Source organism: Triticum urartu, chromosome 5A (genome assembly GCF_056163025.1).
Source record: "Triticum urartu cultivar PI428250 chromosome 5A, HENAU_Tu73, whole genome shotgun sequence".
In the NCBI taxonomy this organism is placed as follows: Eukaryota; Viridiplantae; Streptophyta; class Magnoliopsida; order Poales; family Poaceae; genus Triticum; species Triticum urartu.
This window is the reverse complement of record NC_141877.1, coordinates 256704887-256732683: the sequence shown is the minus strand read 5'-3', so window position 1 is coordinate 256732683 and position 27797 is coordinate 256704887. Positions and strand designations below refer to the sequence as shown.

Genomic DNA, 27797 nt, shown 5'->3' with positions numbered 1-27797 from the left:
TTTTTGTTTGCTCTTTTTGCATGTATACCACTCCGGCGACACCTTGGAGTACTTGGATTGCGCCATGTTTTCAACTCCGTCCAACTACAAGTTCGTCCCCGACAACCGTTTCCATGGTAATGAGGATCACGATCCGTGGTCAGATCTTTCCCAAGGGGGGGGGGGAGATGATGCGGAGCATCCCATGTTCATCCCCATGTACACTCTGACTACTCTCCAAGCCCTAGAGGACATATGACGAGACCTCAAACATACGCCATTGGACACAAGGTGAACTCGCTCCTCTCCGAACTTTCACTTTCTACATGTGAGACATGGCTACTACCTCCAACGTGTGTGCTATGCATGATCAGGTACTTAGAGGAAAGCCACGCACCACCACATCCAACGGACGAGCTAGCGAGGACGCCAAGTACAAGGACCAAGAGAAGAAGCTGCCAGAAATATACAGCCACCGGACGACCGGTCTGGACCGGACGTTCGACACCTGGAGTCTTCACCAGCCAGCCCAAGTCCCAGCCAGGGAGACCTACAGTGGTCGGACGACCGATGCTGACCGGACGTCCGACATCCTCCAGCGCCCGGACGACCGGGCCCGTCTGGAAATCCGACGATGGCTTTCCCGAGCCAAAACGTCGGATGTCCGACAAGTACCGGACTACCGGACCCTCGTGAGCCACCGAACGTCCGGTACCCGTCGGACGTCTGACGCCTGTCTGTGCACAGTGTATCAGGCCGAGCCCATGTATCCCTTCGCCCTCACTTACCCCTTCATGGCCCTAGACTATATATACTCCTCCACCTCCACCATTTGAGGGTTAGCAAAGGATTAGCTCATATTTCGTGTGAGAGCTTTTCTCATCCACTTGGTAACCTTCTCCTCAGAGATTCGAGCCTCCACCGGAGAAGATCCCGCAAGCGGATTCAAGACCCCTTTTTAGGGAAGAACTCAAGACCTCCTTTGGAGAAGAACCGGCTACCATGTACCGTCCGTTGTTGACTTTGGATCTTGTATCTCCTATTGTGTTTTGAGGATCTAGCACTTGTGTAATCATTCTTGTTGGTTTGAGTGTTCTCTCATGTTCCCCTTGTGTTTTCCCCTCGTGTTCCCTCCTCGTGTTCTCCGTGTTCATCGCGGGATCCGCTCCTTTCGTGAAAGATCAACCGATTAGGGTTCTACATCACATCAGGGAAGAAGGGGAACTTCAATAAGAACAGCAAGCCAGTTGTTGCTCAAGTGAAGAAACCCAAGTCTGGACCTAAGCCTGAGACCGAGTGCTTCTACTACAAAGGAACTGGTCACTGGAAGCGGAACTTCCCCAAGTATTTGGCGGAGAAGAAGGATGGCAAAGTGAAAGGTATATTTAATATACATGTTATTGATGTGTACCTTAGTAATGCTCGCAGTAGTGCCTGGGTATTTGATACTGGTTCAGTTGCTAACATTTGCAACTCGAAACAGGGGCTACAGATTAAGCGAAGATTGGCTAAGGACGAGGTGACGATGGGCGTGGGAAATGGTTCCAAAGTCGATGTGATCGCCGTCGGCACGCTACCTCTACATCTACCTTCGAGATTAGTTTTAGACCTAAATAATTGTTATTTGGTGCCAGCGTTGAGCATGAACATTATCTCTGGATCTTGTTTGATGCGAGATAGTTATTCATTTAAATCAGAGAATAATGGTTGTTCTATTTATATGAGTAATATCTTTTATGGTCATGCACCCTTAATGAGTGGTCTATTTTTACTAAATCTTGATACTAGTGATACACATGTTCATAATATTGAAGCCAAAAGATGCAGAGTTGATAATGATAGTGCAACTTATTTGTGGCACTACCGTTTAGGTCATATTGGTGTAAAGCGCATGAAGAAACTCCATTCCGATGGACTTCTGGAATCACTTGATTATGAATCACTTAGTACTTGCGAACCATGCCTCATGGGCAGGATGACTAAAACTCTGTTCCCCGGAACAATGGAGCGAACAACAGAGTTATTGGAGATCATACATACTGATGTATGTGGTCCAATGAACATTAAAGCTCGCGGCGGATATCGTTATTTTCTCACCTTCACATATGATTTGAGCAGATATGGGTATATGTACTTAATGAAACATAAGTCTGAAACATTTGAAAAGTTCAAAGAATTTGATAGTGAAGTGGAAAATCATCGTAACAAGAAAATCAAGTTTCTACGATCTGATCGTGGAGGCAAATATTTGAGTTATGAGTTTGTACTTCATTTGAAACAATGCGGAATAGTTTCGCAACTCATGCCACCTGGAACACCACAGCGTAATGGTGTGTCCTAACGTCGTAATCGTACTTTACCGGATATGGTGCGATCTATGATGTCTCTCACTGATTTTCCGCTATCATTTTGGGGTTATGCTTTAGAGACCGCTGCATTCACATTAAATAGGGCACCATCTAAATCCGTTGAGATGACACCTTATGAACTGTGGTTTGGCAAGAAACCCAAGTTGTCGTTTCTTAAAGTTTGGGGCTGCGATTTTATGTGAAGAAGCTTCAACCTGATAAGCTCGAACCCAAATCGAAGAAATGTGTCTTCATAGGATACCCAAAGGAGACTGTTGGGTACACCTTCTATCAAGGTAGTAAGAATCCCGATTCGACTGCTAGAATCCTACGACTTCACGACCCTACGGTAGCATGTCGATCCAAATCCCACTATGAATCCGAATCAGGTAGAATCCATGTTGGTTCGCGATCCAAATCATAGAATCCTGTACAAAACTGTACAATCCCGACTATGCTATGGACTACATCCGATTCTACTAACTTATCTAAGCCATTTGTTTAGTTGTAGCAAAATAGTATGCCATCATCCAAACCCCTTTTCATATACCTCATGGACCTTTATTCCCCTCCCAAGTCCAAACGCTCAGCCGTAGACACCTTTGATCTAGCTCTCAGAAACCCTAGATCAAAATTGAGGATCAGGCTGGTCGATATATGGAATTGGCGTGAAAAGGAGGATGCTTCAAGATTGATCGGAGAAGGAGAGCAAGACCCTTCAAGATTTAGCACTGTAGGTTAGATAGACAAGTGATCGACTATTCACGCACTCTGAAAAGAACATAAGTAAATTTCGTGCATTGAAGGTTTAAATGTTCTATATATTTCCCTCTCATATATGTTCCATAGATGCGAGCTAGATGGTAGGTTAGCCATAAAAAGAAGTGGAATACAACTAGCATTGATGTGTACGTTCTTTGCTCCATATTTAGTGTCAAAACTCTATAGAACCCATATAAATTTCTTGTGTGCATACAAAATATCTTATTTGAGTAAATCTAGTAGAATCCTCGATTCCACGACTCGATCTTACGACTCGATTTTGTCTGAGGAAAACTGACCCGACTCCGAATCCCGACTCTGACTACCTTGCCTTCTATCACAGATCCGAAGGCAAGATATTCGTTGCTAAGAATGGATCCTTTCTAGAGAAGGAGTTTCTCTCGAAAGAAGTGAGTGGGAGGAAAGTAGAACTTGACGAGGTAATTGTACCTTCTCCCTTATTGGAAAGTAGTTTATCACTGAAATCAATTCCAGTGATTCCTACACCAGTAAGTGAGGAAGCTAATGATGATGATCATGAAACTTTTGATCGAGTTACCACCGAACCTCGTAGGTCAACCAGAGTAAGATCCGCACCAGAGTGGTACGGTAATCATGTTCTGGAAGTCATGTTACTTGACCATGACGAACCTACGAACTATGAGGAAGCGATGATGCGCTCAGATTCCGCAAAATGGCTTGAGGCCATGAAATCTGAGATGGGATCCATGTATGAGAACAAAGTGTGGACTTTGGTTGACTTGCCCAATGATTGGCAGGCCATAGAGAATAAATTGATCTTCAAGAAGAAGACTGACGCTGACGGTAATGTTGCTGTCTACAAAGCTCGACTTGTTGCAACAGGTTTTCGACAAGTTCAAGGTGTTGACTACGATGAGACCTTCTCACCCGTAGATGCTTAAGTCCGTCCGAATCATGTTAGCAATTTCCGCATTTGATGATTATGAAATTTGGCAAATGGATGTCAAAACTTCATTCCTTAATGGATACCTTAAAGAAGAGTTGTATATGATGCAACCAGAAGGTTTTGTCAATCCAAAAGGTGCTAACAAAGTGTGCAAGCTCCAGTGATCCATTTATGGACTGGTGCAAGCCTCTCGGAGTTGGAATATACGCTTTGATAGTGTGATCAAAGCATATGGTTTTATACAGACTTTTGGAGAAGCCTGTATTTACAAGAAAGTAAGTGGGAGCTCCGTAGCATTTCTGATATTATATGTAGATGACATATTGTTAATCGGAAATGATACTGAATTTCTGAATAGCATAAAAGGATACTTGAATAAGAATTTTTCAATGAAAGACCTCGGTGAAGCTGCTTATATATTGGGCATCAAGATCTATAGAGATAGATCAAGACTCTTGATTGGACTTTCACAAAGCACATACCTTGATAAAGTTTTGTAGAAGTTCAAAATGGATCAGGCAAAGAAAGGGTTCTTGCCTTTATTACTAGGTGTGAAGTTGAGTCAGACTCAATGCCCGACCACTGCAGAAGATAGAGAGAAAATGAAAGGTGTTCCCTATGCTTCAGCCATAGGCTCTATCATGTATGCAATGCTGTGTACCAGACCTGATGTGTGCCTTGCTATAAGTTTAGCAGGGACGTACCAAAGTAATCCAGGAGTGGATCACTGGACAACGGCCAAGAACATCCTGAAATTCCTGAAAAGGACTAAGGATATGTTTCTCGTATATGGAGGTGACAAAGAGCTTGTCGTAAACAGTTACGTCGATGCAAGCGTTGACACTGATCTGGATGACTCTAAGTCACAAACCAGATACATGTTTTTTAAATGGTGGAGCTGTCAGTTGGTGCAGTTCCAAGCAGAGCGTCGTGGCGGGATCTACGTGTGAAGCGGAATACATAGTTGCTTCGGAAGTAGCAAATGAAGGAGTCTGGATGAAGGAGTTCATATTCGATCTAGGTGTCATACCTAGTGCATCGGGTCCAATGAAAATCTTTTGTGACAATACTGGTGCAATTGCCTTGGCAAAGGAATCCAGATTTCACAAGAGAACCAAGCACATCAAGAGATGCTTCAATTCCATCCGCGATCAACTCAAGGAGGGAGACATAGAGATTTGCAAGATACATATGGATCTCAATGTTGCAGACCCGTTGACTAAGCCTCTCTCACGAGCAAAACATGATCAACACCAAGACTCCATGGGTGTTAGAATCATTACAATGTAATCTAGATTATTGACTCTAGTGCAAGTGGGAGACTGAAGGAAATATGCCCTAGAGGCAATAATAAAGTTGTTATTTATATTTCCTTATATCATGATAAATGTTTATTATTCATGCTAGAATTGTATTAACCGAAAACTTAGTACATGTGTGAATACATAGACAAATTGTATTATTCATGCTAGCTTGTTGAATCAATGATGGTTACGTTTCCTAACCATAGACATGAGTTGTCATTTGATTAACGGGATCACATCATTAGAGAATGATGTGATTGACTTGACCCATCCGTTAGCTTAGCACGATGATCGTTTAGTTTGTTGCTATTGCTTTCTCCATAACTAATGCATGTTCCTATGACTATGAGATCATGCAACTCCCGAATACCGGAGGAACACTTTGTGTGCTACCAAACGTCACAACGTAACTGGGTGATTATAAAGGTGCTCTACAGGTGTCTCCGACGGTGTTTGTTGAGTTGGCATGGATCAAGATTAGGATTTGTCACTCCGATTGTCGGAGAGGTATCTATGGGCCCTCTCGGTAATGTACATCACAATAAGCCTTGCAAGCAATGTAGCTAATGAGTTAGTTATGGGCTGCAGCATTACGGAACGAGTAAAGAGACTTGCCGGTAACGAGATTGAACTAGGTATTGAGATACCGATGATCGAATCTCGGGAAAGTAACATACCGATGACAAAGGGAACAACTTATGTTGTTATGCGGTTTGACCGATAAAGATCTTCGTAGAATATGTAGGAACCAATATGAGCATCCAGGTTCCACTATTGGTTATTGATCGGAGATGAGTCTCGGTCATGTCTACATAGTTCTCGAACCCGTAGGGTCCGCACGCTTAACGTTCAGTGACGATCACTATTATGAGTTTATATGTTTTGATGTACCTAAGGTAGTTCAGAGTCCCGAATATGATCATGGACATGACGAGGAGTCTCGAAATGGTCGAGACATAAAGATCGATATATTGGACGGCTATATTCGGACACAGGAAGTGTTCCGGGTGATTTCGGAGAAAACCGAAGTGCCGGAGGGGTTACCGGAACCCCCCGAGGAAGTATTGGGCCTTAGTGGGCCTTAGGGGAGAGAGAGGGTAGCAGTCCAGGAGGTGGCGCCCCCCAAGGGGAGTCCGAATAGGACTAGGGGAGGGGGGCTGCGGCCCCTCTTTCCCTCTCCCTCTCCCTCTCTTTCCTCCCCCCTTCCTCCTTCCTAGTAGGACTAGGAAAGGATGAATCGTACTCCTACTAGGAGGAGGATTCCTCCTCTCCTTGGACGCCAATAGGGCCGGCCGGCCTCCCCCCTTGCTCCTTTATATACGGGGGCAGGGGGCACCGTAGAACACACAAGTTGATTGTTCCAAGCCGTGTGCGGTGCCCCCCTCCACCATAATCCACATCGGTCATATCGTAGCGGTGCTTAGGCGAAGCCCTTTTCCGGTAGCAACATCATCACCATCATCACTCCGTCGTGTTGACGAAGCTCTCCCTCGAAGCTCTACTGGATCATGAGTTCGCGGGACGTCACCGAGCTGAACGTGTGTAGATCGCGGAGGTGTCGTACCTTCGGTGCTGGGATCGGTCGATCGTGAAGACGTACGACTACATCAACCGCGTTGTCATAACGCTTCCGCTTACGGTCTACAAGGGTACGTAGACAACACTCTTCCCTATCGTTGCTATGCATCACCATGATCTTGTGTGTGCGTAGGAATTTTTTTGAAATTACTACGTTCCCCAACATATGGTTGCTTGTCGGTTACACACAAACTGGATGAAGGGTGCTATTTTTGGCGGTGTTTATGCCTCCCGCCTAGGTAAACATTTTGCGAGCCCTATTAGGCATGATGAAAAGGAGGAGATGCGGCCTCCCAAAAAATATTTACACTACGCCAGTGTGGTAGCACATCACTTTATTAACAATGAGGATAAGAGCCAACGACTGCGCTATAACTTAGTATTCAGTCAGGGAACCTTTGAGATCATTATTTTGCCTGCACCTTCTTTGTTCGATATTCGTTCAGGAAGGTACATTATTATGCCCGAGGAGATCTATGCGCACTGGGAACTAACACAACCCCTAGTACCCGAGCCAATGCCAACACCTGCTCTATATCAGGAGTCTGCGTACGAGTGGGAGCCACAGGAGTTCGCCAACCAGTACCCTCAGGACCCTCCACGGTATCCAGGAGAGGGATACTTCAAGCTATGGCCATATACCAACTTAGGCCAAAAGCTTAAGCTTGGGGGAGTACGTATTTCTCACCTACATTACATTCATGTTCACACATTCATTCTAGTTGTCGGTGTTCATCCGTTTCCATTGTATAATCCACGTTAGTTTATTTTTCTTGCTTTCTTCTTATGTATTTTAAAAACTTTGATAAAATCCAAAAATATTTCTCGCTTCTTTTTTGTTTTTCTTTCTAGTTTAATTAGTTGTAATATTAGAAGAAAACCCCAAAATATTTCTGTTCTTCTTATTGCTTGTTGGGAGCTTTCCCGTGTAAATTGTTTTTCTTGTTTTTGTTTTACTTTCTTCAGAAAAACAAAAACACCAAAAATATTTCAGTGTGTTTCTTTGAAATTCTTTTCTTTTCTTTAAGTCGCCAAGAGAAGACCACGATGAAAATGTTGAGTGGCTGTCATATGCATTATTGTTGATCTAACAAAGAGCCCATATTACCTTGTCTTCTCCTTTGAATAAATGTTTCCAGATTCTAGCTTAGTCCAATGCACATGCACTATTATTATTATCCATAGCATTCGACCGTGCAAGTGAAAGGCAATAATGGCGATATCTGATGAAATGATTGAGATGAGGAAAAGCTGGTATGAACTCGACCTATTTTGTTTTTGTAAATATGATTAGCTCATCGTGCTTGATTCAGCCTATTATGAATAAACATGTTTGCAATGGCAATTAGAGATCATAGTTGCTCATGCCATGCTTAATTAGCTAGGAGTGGACAATGGTTTATCTTGTGTGCCAACATGCATTTAAAATGGTTATGATGTAGTATGATAGGATGGTATCTTCTTCTGAATGATTCAAGTGGCTTGACTTGGCACATGTTCACACATGTAGTTGAATCAAAAACAACATAGCCTCCATGATATTTATGTTCATGGTGATTTATATCCTACTCGTGCTTGTATCCAATGTTGATTAACCTCAATGCATGTTTACGACCGTTGTCGCTCTCTAGTTGGTCGCTCCTTAATCCTTTTGCTAGCCTTCACTTGTACTAAGCGGGAATACTGTTTGTGCATCCACTTCATTAAACCCAAAGTTGTTCCATATGAGTCCACCATACCTACCTATATGCGATATTTACCTGCCATTCCAAGTAAGTTTGCATGTGCCAAACTGTAAACCTTCAAATAATAATCTGTTTTGTATACCCGAATCGCTCATGTAGCGACTAGGGGCTGTCAGTATCTTCCATGCTAGGTGGGTTATTCTCATGATGAGTGTTTATTCACTTGTCATTCACGAGAAAGTGGCTGTTAATCGGGATGCTCAGCTCCATGCTCAAAATCAAATCAAAATATAATAATAAAACAAAACTCCCCTAGAACTATTGTTGGTATGGACGGTACCCGTGAATTCGGCGAGCCGTGGAGTGTGTTTGTTGGTGGAGGGGGAGTAAAATTTTTACCATTCTGTTTGGGAACCGCCTAGAATGTGTCTAGCATGGAAGATAGTGAGATCTTTTGGTTGTTAAGTTGATAATGAAAGCATGCCTCTCAAAATTAATTTATCTCTATTTCAAAAGCTTCGAGCTCTGGCACCTCTTCAAATCCCCACTTCCCTCTGCGAAGGGCCTTTCTATTTACTTTTATTGTTGAGTCATCATCCTCTTATTAAAAGCACCAGCTGGAGAGCACTATTGTCATTTATATGCTTTGTATTTAATTGATGTTGAGTATGAGTGTGACTAGATCTTCTTTGCCATGAATTACAATGTCTAGCTAGTCCTTGATCTTCAGGGGTGCTCTACATTTATGTTTTCCAGTCTCATAAAGGGCTAGCGAGATACCATTTTTTCATATTTTATCATGATTGTTTTGAAAAAGTGTTGTCATCTGAGGTATCTTATTATTACTCGCTAGTTTGTTATGCCATTGATATGAGTAAATGTGAGACCTAAATGTTATTGTGAATATGGTTAGTTCATAATCTTTGTTGAAAACCTGAATATTGGCTAGACACATTTACAACAACAAGATCAAACCAAGTTTGTAAAAGTTTTTCTTTGTCACATTCAGTTTGTCAACTGAATTGCTTGAGGACAAGCAATGGCTTAAGCTTGGAGGAGTTGAGACGTCTCCATCGTACCTACGTTTCCAACTCTTTTCCCCTTGTTTTGGACTCTAATTTGCATGATTTGAATGGAACTAACCCGGATTGACGCTGTTTTCAGCAGAATTGCCATGTGTTATTTTTGTGCAGAAATAAAAGTTCTCGGATTGACCTAAAAATTTACGGAGAATATTTCTGGAATATATAAAAAATACTGTCGGAAAAATATACCAGAGGGGGGCCATAAGCCCAGGGGGCGCGCCCCTTGGCTTGTGGACACCCTGGATCATCTACAACCCTAACTCCAACTATATATATACCTATTCATGGAGAAAAAACCCAGAGAGAAGGATTCATAGCATTTTACGATACGGAGCCGCTTCCACCTCGTGCTCTTCACTGGGAGGGCTGATCTAGAGTCTGTTCGGGGCTCCAGAGAGTGGAATCCGTCGCCGTCGCCATCGCCATCATCGCCCTTCCTCCATCACCAATTTCAAGATGCTCACTGCCCTGAGTGAGTAATTCCATCATAGGCTTGCTGGACGGTGATCGGTTGGATGGGATTTATCATGTAATTGAGTTAGTTTTGTTAGGGTTTGATCCCTAGTATCCACTATGTTCTGAATTGATGTTGCTATGAGTTTGCTATGCTTAATGCTTGTCACTAGGGCCCAAGTGCCATGATTTTAGATCTGAACCTATTATGTTTTCATGAATATATGTGTGTTCTTGATCCTATCTTGCAAGTTGTAGACACCTATTACGAGTTATGATCCGCATACCCCAAGGTGATAATAATCGGGATTCTTTTCGGTGATTAACGTAGTTTGAGGAGTTCATGTATTCACTAAGTGCTAATAATTTGTTCTGGTTCCCTATTAAAAGGAGGCCTTAATATCCCTTAGTTTCCATTAGGACCCCGTTGCCACGGGAGGGTAGGATAAAAGATTTCATGCAAGTTCTTTTCCATAAGCAAGTATGACTATATATGGAATACATGCCTACATTATATTGATGAATTGGAGCTAGTTCTGTGTCACCCTAGGTTATGACTGCTACATGATGAATATTATCCAACACAATTATCATTGCCGATCCAATGCCTACAAGCTTTTCACATATTGATCTTTGCTAAGTTACTTTCATTGCTACTGATGTTACAATCACTACAAAATTGCTACTGTTACTATTGCCACTGTTACAGTTACTATCATACTACTTTGCTACTAAATACTTTGCTGCATATATTAAGTCTTTCAGGTGTGGTTGAATTGATAACTCAGCTACTAACACTCACGAATATTCTTTGGCTCTCCTTGTGTCGAATCAATAAATTTGGGTTGAATACTCTACCCTTGAAAACTATTGCGATCCCCTATACTTATGGGTTATCATACGCCTACACCATCAACGAGGGAAGCTTGGAAGCGACGACGGAAGAAGACGGTGCAACGGACAAAATGGTGCAAATTTGCGCTACCAGCCTATCTGGTCGCCCAACCGGTCTGTCTGTGCGTCTAGAGAGCAGCTTTGGACTGTGCAAAAATTGAATTTCCGGACAGTCCGGTAGTACAATTTTTCGATGCCCAAAAGTTTTTGTTGCCATCGGACTGTCCGATCCCCGTACCGGGCTGTCCAATAGTGCATTTGTGGCATGATTTGGGCAAGGCCCATGTATTTTTACCCTTTCTCCCTCACTTACCCCTTCCTTGCCTTCGACCTATATATATCCCTCCTTCTTGATGCGGAGCATCCCAAGGTCATCCCCATGGACCTACCATCGCCTCACCAAGTGCCTAGCGGACCCATGACACGAGCACGTGCAAGAGCTCTTGAAACCGAGGTGACATCTCTCCTCTCACATTTCCACTTTGATGCACATGAGACATGGCTACTACCTCATACAGACACTTTGTGCATACTCAGGTATCATGGAGAAGCTAAGGAGCAAGGAGAAGAAGAAGAGGAAGATGGACGTGAAGACGGAGAATAAGAAGTGATGAAGAAGAAGCTACAGGCTCCGGACGTCCGCTCGCCATCGGACGTCCAACGATCTCCAGGCTCCGGACATCCGACCCTCTCCGGACGACCGACACCACCACACCCGAGCCAAATCTATGGATTTCCGGAATCCAACGGACGACCGACGCCCGGATGTCCAACCCCGACCGGACGTCTGACCGAAGACCACCCGAGCCGAATCTACGGACGTCCGACAGGCACCAGACATCCGGACCCTCGCGAGCCTCTGGACGACCGGTGACTCCCGGACGTCCGACGCCTGTGTGCTGTTTCATGATGGGCCGCAACCCATGTACCCCTTCGCCCCCCTCTTTTGCACTAAGACTATATATAGACCTCCTATTCCTTCTAGCTAGGGTTAGCAAAGGATTAGCTCATATTTTGTGTGAGAGCTTTGCTCATCCACTTGGTTACCTTCTCCTTGGAGATTCGAGCCTCCACCGGAGAAGATCCCCCAAGCGGATTCAAGACCCCTTTCTAGGGAAGAACTCAAGACCTCCTTTGGAGAAGAACCAGCTACCGTGTACCGTCTGTTTTTGACTTTGGATCTTGTATCTCCTATCGTGTTTCGAGGATCTACCACTTGTGTAATCATTCTTGTTGGTTTGAGTGTCCCTCTTGTGTTTTCCCCGTGTTTACCCTCGTTTCCCTCCTCAAGTTCTTCGTGTTCATCACGGGATCCGCTCCTTTCATGAAAGATCGGCCGATTAGGGTTCTACCCTACATCATCTTGGTATCAAGAGCCTCGTTGATCACGATTTTGGAGCCTCCCCGTTGTGTTGCTAGCCTTGTTTTTGTTGTTTTTGTCCCAAATTCGAAAATTCCCCACAAAATAGCCCCATTTTTTGTGATTTGTTGGTGTGTTGAAATTTTGTTGGATTTGATCCATGGATTTGCTTTGTTTTGAGTGGATCTAGCTTTCCCCCCTTGTCTCCCCCCTTTTCATCCACAAAATCCTCCGGATTCGACGAATTTCCACATCTCCACCAGGAACCCTAGCTATTCATCCCGTGCCCAAAGTTCGCCCAGGCACCGGACGTCCGACCCCTACCGGATGTCCGACGACCGGATGACCGGCCCAGCCCGGACGTCCGACGAACCCTGACGAAACTGAATTTTTTCCAGTTAGTCACCACTACCGCCCCACATTTCCGCATACGCACTCCGACCACCTATACATCATCACCACTTCCGCATACCACCACCTTTGCTTACCCGTTTCATACTCTGACATGTGTTGCCACTTCGAGCTTTGAGAATTTGAGTTGCGGTTTCGTATCCTTTTGTGTTTCGGCTATCTAGGTACGGTTCAGAATCAACATCACCGCCGCTCATCTTCGCCATGGACGCGTCATCAACAACGACCACCTCGACTACATCTTGGTATTCGGTCCACCATTTTTACACCATACCGTAAGCAAGAATGGTAACCTCGCCTTGGTATTGGACATATCACTCTTGCCATTACATTGATAGCCATCATAGCCTTACTCCTTTGCGTTCCTTACCCATCGAGACTAGACTTTAAGTATTGCCGGCAACGAGACTTGTGCACATTAGTGATCATACTTCCCATAGCATACATACATCATTGTTGCATATATTGGTATCATCTCGTGTCACAAAGTGGTCATCGCATACACAATTGCTATCTTGGTTCGCCAAGCATTGCATGAGAAAAGAGCTCAAACAACAAAGAGCCAACCAAGCTTTTAAGCAAAACGAAAGATAAGCAAAGAGCTTTTGAGCAAGAACCATAGCATCATACAACATGAAGATTGTCATACTCGATCATCTTGGATCATCGCATAGAAACACCTTGCATAGAGCATACTTGGGATAGAAGTCGTTGCATTTTTGTTTAGTAGGTTGTGCACAAGTCTTTGTATCCGCCTATTGTGCAATCGTGCTAGCGTCTCTCTAGTGTTGTGCAACAAGAGCATTTGTGTGGATTCCACATTTTGGCTCATCCGTGGTTTCCCAACCCCACTTATCTCTTTGCGTGTGTGTTTCCGTGTACACTACTTTGCTTGGTCTACTTGTTACATTGCATCGTGCGACTCTTTTCCAACATTATTGAAGCTCACTTACAATTGCATTAAATTTTGTGCCACCATCCTAACCAAGCTCCACCATAAGCTTTTACTTGTGTAGTGTGAGAAACCGACAAGAATTGGTACCAATTGTGCTATTTCCTTGTCCACATTGGAGTGATAATTGATCCACTTTCAACTTCCGTCAAGGTACATTTGGTATTCGTTCTTCTCTTTCTACCACTCACATTGTGTATCTTGGAATGATGGATAGGCCAAGTACTTCTACCAACCCACTCTTCATTGAGCACGACGACGACATGAACTCCTACGTCACCAAGAGTCACCTCTTTGGTGCACAACGTGCTTTGCATCAAGAGCAACAAGCAATGAGTGAACGCATCGACAACCTCGCTGCCGACTTGCAACTCTCCGACATCGAACACTCTACGCCGTGCCACGCGCAATGATCGTCAAGCAAGCCTCAATCCTCTATGCGACACCGACTCTCAAGAGCGCCGACAACGTCAAACCCAAGAGGCCTTTGTGCTAGCACGAGAATGGTAACGTCAACGCCAACATGAAGAGGAAGAGTGCGCACGTCTACACCAAGATGCACAAGATGCCGAGGCAAAATGCCAAGAACAACAACTCTGTGAAGCTCAAGCACTTGAGGCGCAACAAGCCCTCCAAGATTCAAGTCGAGCCGTAGCCAACCGAGGCCGACAAGCTCGTGAACATGAAGAAGCACTTCACGAAGAAGTTCAAGACGAAGATCTCAAGCTCGCGTGCATCGTCAACTTCCTCAAGTTCCTCCTCGAGCTCGACAAGCTCCTCCACAAGCTCGCTAACAATATCAAGTTCATCAAGAGCATGACGAAAATGAAAATCCGCCACGACAAGAGCAACATGAGTTTGACAACCCTCCTCACCAAGAGAAACACGATCTTGACAATCATCTACAACACGGGCGTCATCATCCCCGACCCCAACACAATGAAGAGCAACACTACAAAAAGCTCAAGTTCACCATGCCCAAGTTCAACGGAAGCAATGATCCTGAAGAAAACCTTTCATGGGCATTGAAGGTCGACAAAATCTTCTGCTTGCACAACTATGACAAAGAGAAGAAGATCGCGATGGCATTCCTTGAGTTCCAAGACTATGTCCTCATTTGGTGGGAACAAGTTATCGAGCGCTGAGAGGCAAGAGGTGAACCACCCATCACTACTTGGGCGCAAATGAAGGATGTCATGAGAGCATGCTTTGTGCCTACCTACTACAACCGCGACCTCTTCAAGAAACTCCAACTACTCAAGCAAGGAACCAAGAGTGTTGAAGAGTACTACAAGAGATGGAGATTGCCATGATACGAGCCAATGTCACGGAAGATGATGAGCAAACAATGGCATGTTTCTTGAATGGGCTCAACCATCCTATCAAGAAGATCGCCGACTTCCAACCATACTTGAACCTCATCGAGCTAGTGCATCAAGCTACCAAAGCGGAACGTCAAGTGCAAGACGATTACAAGTATGCAAAGTTCTCATCCAAGTCATACGGCTTCTCCAACACCCAAGCTTCAACGACTCCAACTCCGTCTACCAAGCCTTCTACTAGGAACATCGACAAGTCGAGTTCCAAGAAAGCTTCATCAACTCCAAGTCATCCTCCTACTACAAGCAACTTCAAGCCGAGAGCTTCATCATCATCAACCCCCATCGATGAGACCGTCAAGACAAGTTCCTTTAAATGCTTCACATGCGGAGGCCGAGGCCACAAGTCCTATGAGTGCACCAACAAGCGGACCATGATCCTCAATGATGATGGCACCTACGACTCGATGAGTGAAGGAGAAATGGACACTCTTGAGAAAGTCGCCATGCACCGGCAAGTGAACGATGAAGAGGAACAAGTCTTTTGCGATGAAGATTCAAGTCCTGCTCTTGTTGTCTCCAAGGTCTTGACTCTCCAACATCACCAAGAAGAAGACCAAAGATGCCATATCTTTCACACCAAGGCCGGCATCAATGGAAGATCCGTCAAGGTCATCATCGATGGAGGGAGTTGTCATAACCTCGCAAGTGAAGAACTTTGCTCCAAGCCCCAATTGCCCAAGACGAAGCACCCACATCCATACAAAGTGCTATGGCTTAGCGACTCTGGCACTATCCAAGTCGAGCATCGAGTACAAGTCTCCTTCAAAATTGGCGCCTACGAAGACACTTTGGAGTGCGACGTCGTTCCAATGACCGCTTGCCACCTTCTCCTTGGATGCCCATGGAAATTTGATAGAGGAGTCATCCACAATGGTTGAATGAACCACTACATCTTCAAGATGAAGGGCAAGGAGTACGTACTTCGTCCCATGTCTCCAAGCCAAGTGATCACTGACAAGCAAGCCACCCATCGCGGGGAGAATAGTGAGAGAGCGAGCCACCAAAAAGAGAGTGAGCGCCACATGCCCAAATCGAGTGCCTCCACGATGAGCGACAAAAAGAACTTAATCCTATTTGCCACCAAAAGTGATATAAGAGGAGTGTGTGAGTACCCATCTAGTGTCCTACACTACATCCTTTTGTGCAAGGACAATGCACCACAAGCTAACACCTCTCACACTCTTCCTCTAGTGTTGTCTTCTCTTCTACGGGAATTTCACGATGTTTTCCCCGACGAGCTACCTCCGGGACTACCTCCACTATGAGGCATTGAGCACCGCATCGACCTCATCCCCGGAGCACCTCTGAACAAAGCTCCCTACCGCGTCAACCCCGAAGAAACCAAAGAAATACAAAGGCAAGTAAAGCATCTCATAGACCATGGACATGTGCGTGAAAGTTTGAGCCCTTGTGCCGTCCCGGTCATTCTTGTGCCAAAACGAGACGGTACCTTTCGCATGTGCTCCAATTGTAGACCTATCAATGCTATCACCATTCATTACAGGTATCCCATTCCACGCTTTGATGATATGCTTGATGAACTTAGTGGTGCCACTATCTTTTCAAAAATTGATCTTAAAAGTGGTTACTATCAAATCCGCATACAAGACGGTGATGAATGGAAAACCGCTTTCAAAACCAAGTTTGGCTTGTATGAGTGGTTAGTCATGCCTATGGGTCTATCGGAAGCATCGGGTACTTTTATGCGCCTTATGAATCATGTCTTCCGCCCTTACATTGGTGTGTTTGTTGTGGTCTACTTTGATGATATCCTTGTTTTCAGCAAGTCTCTCAAAGATCATGTCACCCATGTCCGAACCTTTTATAAACTCTTCGAAAAGAGCGTCTCTATGCTAATATAGAGAAATGCCTTTTTGGCGTTGACAAGCTCGTTTTCTTGGGTTTTGTTGTATCTTCTAAGGGTGTTCATGTTGATGAGTCCAAGATCAATGCTATTAAGACTTGGCCACAACCAACCAATTTGCAATAAGTGCATAGCTTACTTCGCCTTGCGGTTTCTATCGTTGCTTTGTGAAAGATTTTAGCACCATTGCTTCGGCTTTGCATGCCTTGAGCAAGAAGAATGCACCTTTTGTTTGGGGACCATCCCAAGATACTGAGCTTAAGAATTTGCTTACTCATGCTCCCGTGCTTGCATTACCCAACATTGACAAACCCTTTCTCATTCATTGCGATGCTAGCGGTAATGGCATAGGAGGTGTGTTAACGCAAGAGAAGCACCCCGTAGCTTACTTTAGTGAGAAACTCTCTGGCGCGCAACTTAATTACCCCATCTATGACAAAGAGCTCTATGCTTTAGTCCGTGTTTTGCATGAATGGGAACACTATCTTCACCCTCATGAATTTATCATTCATACCGATCATGAAACGCTCAAGTACCGTAAGGGCCAAACCAAGTTGAACAAGCGTCATGCTAAATGGAGTGAATTTATTGAGTCTTTTCCTTATGTCATCAAGTACATTAAGGGTAAGTAAAACAAAGTGGCGGATTCCCTTTCCCGCATATGCATGCTTGTTACTCAACTTGAATTGGATGTCATTGGTTTTGAGCATATAAAATACTTGTTTGAGCATGACCCTACTTTTGCTACTCCTTATGCTAAGTGTTTGACGCACACCTCTTGGGAACGCTATTACATCAAAGATGGATATCTTATGAGAGCTAACAAACTTTGCATCCCTGAGTCTTCTCTTCGTTTGTTGCTTTTGCAGGAATCTCATGGAGGAGGCTTAATGGGACATTTTGGACGTGACAAGATGTTCGCTACGCTCTCAAAGAACTACTATTGGCCCAAGATGTTTCGTGACGTCAACCGATTCACCAACCGATGCTCGACATGTCGCAAAGCTAAGTCTAAAGCTCAATCCCATGGCCTTTATATGCCTCTACCAATTCCATATCAACCATGGGAAGACATTAGCATGGACTTTGTACTTGGTTTGCCTAGGACTAGAAATGGGAAGGATTCGGTATTTGTCGCTGTGGACCGTTTCCCAAAAATGGCACATTGCATTCCTTGCAACAAGATAGATGATGCTTCACATGTTGCTATTCTCTTTTGTAGGGAAATATTGCATCTACATGGAGTCCCAAAGACGATTGTCTTGGACCGCGACGTCAAGTTCCTTAGTTACTTTTGGAATACCCTATGCGCCAAGCTCGGCATCAAGCTACTCTTCTCCACGGCGTATCATCCACAAACCGACGACCAAACGAAAGTTACCAACCGCACACTCTCTGCTCTACTTTGCGTACTCATTAAGAAGAACATCAAGGAGTGGCAGGAGTGCCTACCTATCGCCGAGTTCACCTACAACCGAGCAAGACACTCAACAACTGGAAAGTCCCCCTTCGAGGTCGTCTACGGATTCAACCCTTTGTCCCCATTGGACATTCTCCCTCTACCACTCCAAGAGCGCAGCAATTTGGACGCAAGTGCACATGTTACTCATCTCAAGAAGGTGCATGAAGATACAAGACATACTATCGAGCGCCAAGTACAACGACTTGCGACCAAGCTCAACATCAACAAGCACGCCATGGTCTTCAACATTGGAGATCTTGTGTGGCTACATCTTTGCAAGGACCGCTTTCCACAAGTCCAAGCTTCGACCACGAGCGGATGGACCCTTCAAGGTTCTTGCACGCTAGAACGACAACGCCTACAAGATCGACATTCCACGCGACAAGTACTCCATGAGCGACATCTTCAACGTCAAAGATCTCTCTTCCTACCATGGTGATGAAGAATTTGATCCGAGGACAGATATTCCCCAAGGGAGGGGAGATGATGCGAAGCATTCTAAGGCCATCCCCATGGACCCAACTACGTCTCCTACGACACCTGTTGGACCCATGACACGAGCATGTGCAAGAGCTCTTGAAACCAAGGTGACATTTCTCCTCTCACATTTCCACTTTGATGCACATGAGACATGGCTACTACCTCATATGGACACTCTGTGCATGCTCAGGTATCGTGGAGAAGATAAGGAGCAAGGAGAAGAGGAAGAGGAAGATGGACGTGAAGACGGAGAAGAAGTAGTGATGAAGAGGAAGCTACAGGCTCCGGATGACCGGCCAGGACCGGACGTCCGACGATCTCCAGGCTCCGGACGTTCGACCCAGACCATACGACCGCCGCCACCGCACTCGAGCCAAATCTACGGATTTCCGGAATCCAGTGGACGACCGACGCCTGGACGTCTGACCCCAACCGGACGTCCGACAGAAGACCACCCGAGCCGAATCTACGGACGTCCGACAGGCACCGGACGTCCGGACCCTCGCGAGCCTCCGGACGACCGGTGACTCCCGGACGTCCGACGCCTGTGTGCTGTTTCGTGTTGGGCCACAACCCGTGTACCCCTTCGCCCCCCTCTTTTGCACTAAGACTATATATAGACCTCCTATTCCTTCTATTTAGGGTTAGCAAAGGATTAGCTCATATTTCGTGTGAGAGCTTTGCTCATCCACTTGGTTACCTTCTCCTCGGATATTCGAGCCTCCTACGGAGAAGATCCCCCAAGCGGATTCAAGACCTCTTTTAGGGAAGAACTCAAGACCTCCTCATGGAGAAGACCAGTTACCGTGTATCGTCCGTTGTTGACTTTGGATCTTGTATCTCCTATTGTGTTTCGAGGATCTAGCACTTGTGTAATCATTGTTGTTGGTTTGAGTGTCTCTCTCGCGTGTTTTCCCCGCGTTTACCCTCGTGTTCTTCGTGTTCATCGTGGGATCCGCTCCTTTCGTGAAAGATCGGTCGCTTAGGGTTATACCCTACATCAGGAATCATCCACAACGGTCGAATGAACCACTACATCTTCAAGATGAAGGGCAAGAAGTACGTACTTCGTCCCATGTCTCCAAGCAAAGTGATCGCCGACAAGCAAGCCACACATAGTGGAGAGAACAGTGAGAGAGCGGGCCACCAAAAAGAGAGTGAACGCCACAAGCCCAAATCGAGCGCCTCCACGATGAGCGACAAAAAGAACTTAATCCTATTTGCCACCAAAATTGAGATAAGAGGAGTGTGTGAGAACCCATCTAGTGTCCTACACTATGTCCTTTTGTGCAAGGACAATGCACCACAAGCTAACACCTCTCAGAGTCTTCCTCTAGTGTTGTCTTCTCTTTTGCAGGAATTTCATGATGTTTTCGCCGACGAGCTACCTCCGGGACTACCTCCACTACAAGGCATTGAGCACCGCATCGACCTCATCCCCGGAGCACCGCTTCCGAACAAAGCTCCCTACCGCGTCAACCCCGAAGAAACCAAAGAAATACAAAGGCAAGTAAAGCATCTCATAGACCATGGAAATGTGAGTGAAAGTTTGAGCCCTTGTGCCGTTCCGGTCATTCTTGTGCCAAAACGAGACAGTAGCTTTCGCATGTGCTCCGATTGTAGACCTATCAATGCTATCACCGTTCGTTATAGGTATCCCATCCCACGCCTTGATGATATTCTTGATGAACGTAGTGCTGCCACTATCTTTTCAAAAATCGATCTTAAAAGTGGTTACTATCAAATCCACATACAAGAGGGTGATGAATGGAAAACCGCTTTCAAAACCATGTTTGGGTTGTATGAGTGGTTAGTCATGCCTATGGGTCTATCGGAAGCACCGGGTACTTTTATGCGTCTTATGAATCATGTCTTTTGTCCTTATATTGGTGTGTTTGTTGTGGTCTACTTTGATGATATCCTTGTTTTTAGCAAGTCTCTCAAAGAGCATGTCACCCATGTCCGAACCATTTTACAAACTCTTTGAAAATAGCATCTCTATGCTAATATGGAGAAATGCCTTTTTGGCGTTGACAAGCTCATTTACTTGTGTTTTGTTGTCTCTTATAAGGGTGTTCATGTTGATGATTCCAAGATCAATGCAGGAATCTCGTGGAGGAGGCTTAATGGGACATTTTGGATGTGACAAGACGTTCGCTACGCTATCAAAGAACTACTATTGGACCAAGATGTTTCGTGACATCAACCGCTTCACCAAACGATGCTCTACATGTCGCAAAGCTAAGTCCAAATCTCAATCCCATGGCCTTTATATGCCTCTACCAATTCCATATCAACCATGGGAATACATTAGCATGGACTTTGTACTTGGTTTGCCTAGGACTAGAAATGGGAAGGATTCGGTATTTGTCGTTGTGGACCGTTTCTCAAAAATGGCACATTTCATTCCTTGAAACAAGATAGACGATGCTTCACATGTTGCTACTCTCTTTTGTAGGGAAATATTGCGTCTACACGGAGTGCCAAAGATGATCGTCTCGGACCGCGATGTCAAGTTCCTTAGCTACTTTTGGAAGACCCTATGCACCAAGCTCGGAATCAAGCTACTCTTCTCCACGGTGTATCATCCACAAACCAACGGCCAAACGGAAGTTACCAACCGCACACTCTCCGCTCTACTTCGAGTACTCATCAAGAAGAACATCAAGGAGTGGGAGGAGTGCCTACCTATCGCCGAGTTCGCCTACAACCGAGCAAGACACTGAACAACCGGCAAATCCCCCTTTGAGGTCGTCTACGGATTCAACCCTTTGTCCCCATGGGACATTCTCCCTCTACCACTCCAAGAGCGCATCAATTTGGACGCAAGTGCACGTGTGACTCATCACAAGAAGGTGCATGAAGATACAAGACATACTATCGCGCTCCAAGTACAATGACTTGCGACCAAGCTCAACATCAACAAGCACCCCATGGTCTTCAACATTGGTGATCTCATGTGGCTACACCTTTGCAAGGGCCGCTTTCCACAAGAACGCAAGTCCAAGCTTCGACCACGAGCGGATGGACCCTTCAAGGTGCTTGCACGCTACAATGATAATGCCTACAAGATCGACGGTCCATGCGACAAGTACTCCGTGAGCGACATCTTCAACGTCAAAGATCTCTCTCCCTACCATGGTGATGAAGAATTTGATCCGAGGACGGATCTTCCCCAAGGGAGGGGAGATGATGCAGAGCATCCCAAGGTCATCCCCATGGACCTACCATTTCCTCACTAAGTGCCTAGCGAACCCATGACACGAGCACGTGCAAGAGCTCTTGAAACCGAGGTGACATCTCTCCTCTCACATTTCCACTTTGATGCACATGAGACATGGCTACTACCTCATACGAACACTTTGTGCATATTCAGGTATCATGGATAAGCTAAGGAGCAAGGAGAAGAAGAAGAGGAAGATGGCCGTGAAGATGGAGAAGAAGAAGTGATGAAGAAGAAGCTACAGGCTCCGGACGTCCGCTCGCCATCGGACGTCCAACGATCTCCAGGCTCCGGACATCCGGCCCTCTCCGGATGACTGAAGCCACCACACCGAGCCAAATCTATGGATTTTCGGAATCCAACAGACGATCGACGCCCGGACGTCTGACCCCAACCGGACGTTCGACCGAAGACCACCCGAGCCGAATCTATGGACGTCCGACAGGCACCGGACGTCTGGACCCTCGCGAGCCTCCGGACGACCAGTGACTCCCGGACGTTCGACGCCTGTGTGCTGTTTTGTGATGGGCCGCAGCCCATGTACCCCTTTGCCCCCCTCTTTTGCACTAAGACTATATATAGACCTCATATTCCTTCTAGCTAGGGTTAGCAAAGGATTAGCTCATATTTTGTGTGAGAGCTTTGCTCATCCACTTGGTTACCTTCTCCTCAGAGATTCGAGCCTCCACCGGAGAAGATCCCCCAAGAGGATTCAAGACCCCTTTCTAGGGAAGAACTCAAGTCCTCCTTTGGAGAAGAACCGGCTACCGTGTACCGTCCGTTGTTGACTTTGGATCTTGTATCTCCTATCGTGTTTCGAGGATCTAGCACTTGTGTAATCATTCTTGTTGGTTTGAGTGTCCCTCTTTTGTTTTCCCCGTGTTTACCCTCGTTTCCCTCCTCGTGTTCTTTGTGTTCATCGTGGGATCCGCTCCTTTCGTGAAAGATCGGCCGATTAGGGTTCTACCCTACATCACTTCTCCTCCGTTTTAGGGGTAGCTAAGATTAGTTCTCATATCATAGAGGTTATGTGACGCCCCCGATTTGACCGTACACTAATCATACACGCAAACATGTACGATCAAGATCAGGGACTCATGGGAAAATATCACAACACAACTCTACAAATAAGATAAGTCATACAAGCATCATATTACAAGCCAGGGGCCTCGAGGGCTCGAATACAAGAGCTCGATCATAGACAAGTCAGCGGAAGCAACAATATCTGAGTACAAACATAAGTTAAACAAGTTTGCCTTAAGAAGGCTAGCACAAACTGGGATACAGATCGAAAGAGGCGCAGGCCTCCTGCCTGGGATCCTTCTAAACTACTCCTGGTCGTCGTCAGCGGGCTGCACGTAGTAGTAGGCACCTCCCGAGTAGTAGTAGTCGTCATCGATTGTGGCGTCTGGCTCATGGGCTCCAACGTCTGGTCGCAGCAATCGGGTATAGAGAGGGGGAAAAGAGGGGGCAAAGCAACCGTGAGTACTCATCCAAAGTACTCGCAAGCAAGGAGCTACACTACGTATGTATGCATTGGTATCAAATGGAATAAGGGTATCATATGTGGACTGAACTGCAGAATGCTGGAATAAGAGGGGATAGCTAGTCCTATCGAAGACTACGCTTTTGGTAACCTCCATCTTGCAGCAGGAGAAGAGAGTAGATGGTAAGTTCACCAAGTAGCATCGCATATCATAATCCTAACCGATGATCCTCCCTTCGTCGCCTTGTGAGAGAGCGATCACCGGTTGTATCTGGCACTTGGAAGGGTGTGTTTTATTAAGTATCCGGTTCTAGTTGTTAAAAGGTCAAGGTACAACTCCAAGTCGTCCTGTTACCAAAGATCACGGCTATTCGAGTAGATCAACTTCCCTGCAGGGGTGCACCACATAACCCAACACGCTCGATCCCATTTGGCCGGACACACTTTCCTGGGTCATGCCCGGCCTCGGAAGATCAACACGTCGCAGCCCTACCTAGGCACAACAGAGAGGTCAGCACGCCGGTCTAAATCCTATGGCGCAGGGGTCTGGGCCCATCGCCCATTGCACACCTGCACGTTGCGAGGGCGACCGGAGAGCAGACCTAGCAACCTCCATTACAAAGGAAGTTGCGTTACACGGTCCAACCCGGCGCGCGCCGCTCAGTCACTGACGTCACGAAGGCTTCGGCTGATACCACGACGTCGAATGCCCATAACTGTCCCTGCGTAGATGGTTAGTGCGTATAGGCCAGTGGCCAGACTCAGATCAAATACCAAGATCTCATTAAACGTGTTATCTTGAAATAACCGCGAACGCCGACCAGGGCCAGGCCCACCTCTATCCTAGGTGGTCTCAACCTGCCCTGTCGCTTCGCCACAAAGATCCACACAGAGGGCCGTCGGGAAAGTATGTCCTTCCAGCCCCCAATTCGTGCATCAACCGCGGGTACTCCTCGAGCCAACCCGACTTTAGTCATCACATGTATCATGTATAAAGTATATAGTATATACCCGTGATCACCTCCCGAGTGATCACGGCCCGATAGTATAGCATGGCAGACGGACAAGAATGTAGGGACACTGATGATAAACTAGCATCCTATACTAAGCATTAGGATTGCAGGTAAAGGTAACAACAGTAGTAGCAAGGACATGCTATGCATCAGGATAGGATTAATGGAAAGCAGTAACATGCTACACTACTCTAATGCAAGAAGTAGAGAGAAGAGTAGGCGATATCTGGTGATCAAGGGGGAGGGCTTGCCTGGTTGCTCTGGCAATGAGGGGTCGTCAACACCGTAGTCGATCGGGGGTACCGGCAGTGGTCTCGGGGTCTAACGGAAAGAAGTAACGGAGGGGGAACACAATAAATAACAGAGCAAACAAAGCAACACAAAGCATAACATGGCAATGCGCGGTGTTAGGGGTGACCTAACGCAGTATGAGGTGATACCGGTGAAGGGGGGAAACATCCGGGAAACTATCCGTGATGTTTCGCTTTTTCGGACAGATGAATCGGAGGGGGAAAGTTGCGTGTTCGCTATGCTAGGGATGCGTGGCGGATGAACGGGCTGCGTATCTAGATTCGTCTCGTCGTCCTGAGCAACTTTCATCTACAAGTATTTTCATCTGAGTTACGATTTATTTTATATTAAATTTCAAAGTTTTAAACATTTTCTAAAATTATTATTTTATTTAATTCGAAATTTAAATAAATAGTAAATGCTATGTGTACACAGAGAAGTATACCCAGGGGTGTAATGTGTGGCTGACAATGGGCCAAGGTAAAAGTCAACAATGCACAGTCAGCAGTTGACTCATTCAACTTTGACTGGTCAACACGGTCAAAGGGCCCGCATGTCATGGACTGGTGCTAAACTTTTTAACTAATTGGTTTTATTTAGCAAGTGGGACCCATATGTCAGTGGGACATGTGTTAAAATTATTTTAGTTAAATAATTTACCTAGTGGGGGCCCCATGTAATAGACTCAAAGTGGGGTGGGTTAGTACTAGAGGGGGCTTAGTCTCTAATCTAATCAGGGTCGGTCTCCATGGCAATTGCCCAGCCGATCACACACACACACGCACAGAATACCCATGGTGCTCTTGGCCATGGTCAAGGCCACGGTCAGCAATAGCAGCTACAACGAGAGCGGCAAGCAACAGCAATAGGAAAGAGCATCAACTGCGGCAAGAGTAGCAGCAGCAAAGAGCAAGGCAGCAGCGGCAGCAGAACAACAATACAACAGCGGCAGGTAGTAGAAAGAGGCAACATCAGTAGCAGGTAGCAGCAAGTGCGCGCACGCGCAGGCGGCACAACGGCATGACCTGGGCGAGGCAGTGTGTGCGGACGCGGCGAGTGGTGACAAGGTGCGACCGAATAAGGCTACGTGCGGTCAGAGCGCGGGAGGTCACGGGAGGCGCCGGAGCTCGACGATAACGAGCACGCGGCGTCGCCGCGGCGGTTGGAGCATGCTGTTTACAGTGGGTCGGCTGCAGCTCGAGGGTGAGGAAAAGGAGCATCTAGGAAGCAACTATAGGTCACTACAGGCACGACGGAAGACACGGTGAGGCTCAGAGAGCTCGGCAACGAGAGGCACGTCGTCCATGTCGACGACGAGATTCGGCGCTTGCAGGGAGCGGTGATACATCATGGAATCGACGGGGAAATTAGGGGGAATCGTCGAGGAGCTCACCGCGGGGCACAAGAAAGGCCGGTGGAAGGTGAGGAGCGGCAGACAGCGGCGAATTTGACGAGGAGGTCCGGCGGCGTCCGAGGAAGAAGATGAAGCGGGTGGCGGCGTTGGAGTTCTATGGCGTCGATCCGGTTGTGTAGAAGAAGTAGAGGAGTACGTCCGTCCTCCCGCACATCTTCTCAGGCGACAGCGAGCGCGCTGGCCGCGGCTACGACGATGTCCATGGCGGGTAGCCGCTCGGGCGCGAACAAAAACGATGATGGCGGCGCGAGAGGATGAGATGAGGGGTCTAGGGTTTGAGTACGGGGTCGAGGAGGGCCTTATAGAGCCGGGGTGGGGCTGGATGTTCGGCACATGGCCATCCATGGCCGCGGACGACGACGCGGCGTCCACCCAGCCTCTGATGAACAGAGAGGTTGGGGACGAGCTCCAGGTGGGCTGGGCCTTGCCTGTTCACATCAAGGCCCAGGTGCATAGTAGATAAGTTTCTGTTTCCTTTCTTTTTATTTATTTCTATTTTCATTTTAATTTTCAATAGTAAAATAGTTTTATAAAATATAAAACTTGCACCTTAATTACTATTGCAATTTAGGCCAGAGCAACAATTAGTTTGGTACAATAATAAAAAAAGTTTCGAATTTTTTATTGTTTAAAAGCATTTAGTAATGATTTTAGCCCCTGTTTTATTCATTTAAGGGCATTTATTCACTTTGTAAAAATATTGGTTCGCCACCGTAATTATCTATGAATTATTTTTCACATTTTTCACATTTTAGTTTTGACATTTGAAAACCCATATTGTTTGACTTTATCTTAAAGTTAAAATTTGAATCGGTAAGAACCAACCTGGGACTAGCAACAGTAAAAGTGAAGACATGTCACCATTAGCATGGTATTACTGTAGCTTAATTATCCGGGCCTCACAGGTTAGCTCATGTATCTCCCCTTGCAGAATTTCTCTTGAGAGATAGAAGACTCCATTGGATCTCAAGGCCTCCTATGGAGAAGATCCCTTGTGGATTCCACACCTCCTAAGGGAGAAGGATTCCTCATGTGAATCATCAAGACCCATCTCTCCTAGAGATTTAGATGAACTACCCTTGTATATTTATTTCCCTTGTTGTTCTTGGATCTTGATGTAACTCTTGTATTGCTTGTGATTTGAGGAGTACTTGGAGCGAATCTTGTCCAATAGAGTGTTTTCCCCTTTGGTTTCTCCATATTTATCCCTCATGTTCTTTGTGTTTCTCCCTGAATCCACCTCCAATTCATGAACATCGGGCCACCTAGGGTTTTTCCTGACACCATCTTGGATCAGAGCAAAGTTTCCCATGAATTTGGATCCTACCCCCACATTCTAGTCTTTAGTTTGAACTTTTCTCCCCTATGTTGAAAATTTCCACAAGAGAGAGCCCCAAAACATTTCTTGTGATTTGATGCTCTTGTGAGTTTTTGTTGATCTTG

At 45.9% G+C, this 27797-nt stretch overlaps 1 long non-coding RNA gene across 1 annotated transcript; it reads right to left on the bottom strand.

Annotated features, from left to right (window-relative positions):
* Nucleotides 1–23256: 23256 nt before the first annotated feature.
* On the bottom strand, nt 23257–26772 carry LOC147970971 (uncharacterized). Its single transcript, XR_015603275.1, has 3 exons — nt 26334–26772; nt 24901–24970; nt 23257–23579 (listed from the first exon to the last, which is right to left on the bottom strand). It is a non-coding gene; the product is annotated as an uncharacterized LOC147970971 (long non-coding RNA).
* Between the last annotated feature and the right edge of the window lie 1025 nt (nt 26773–27797).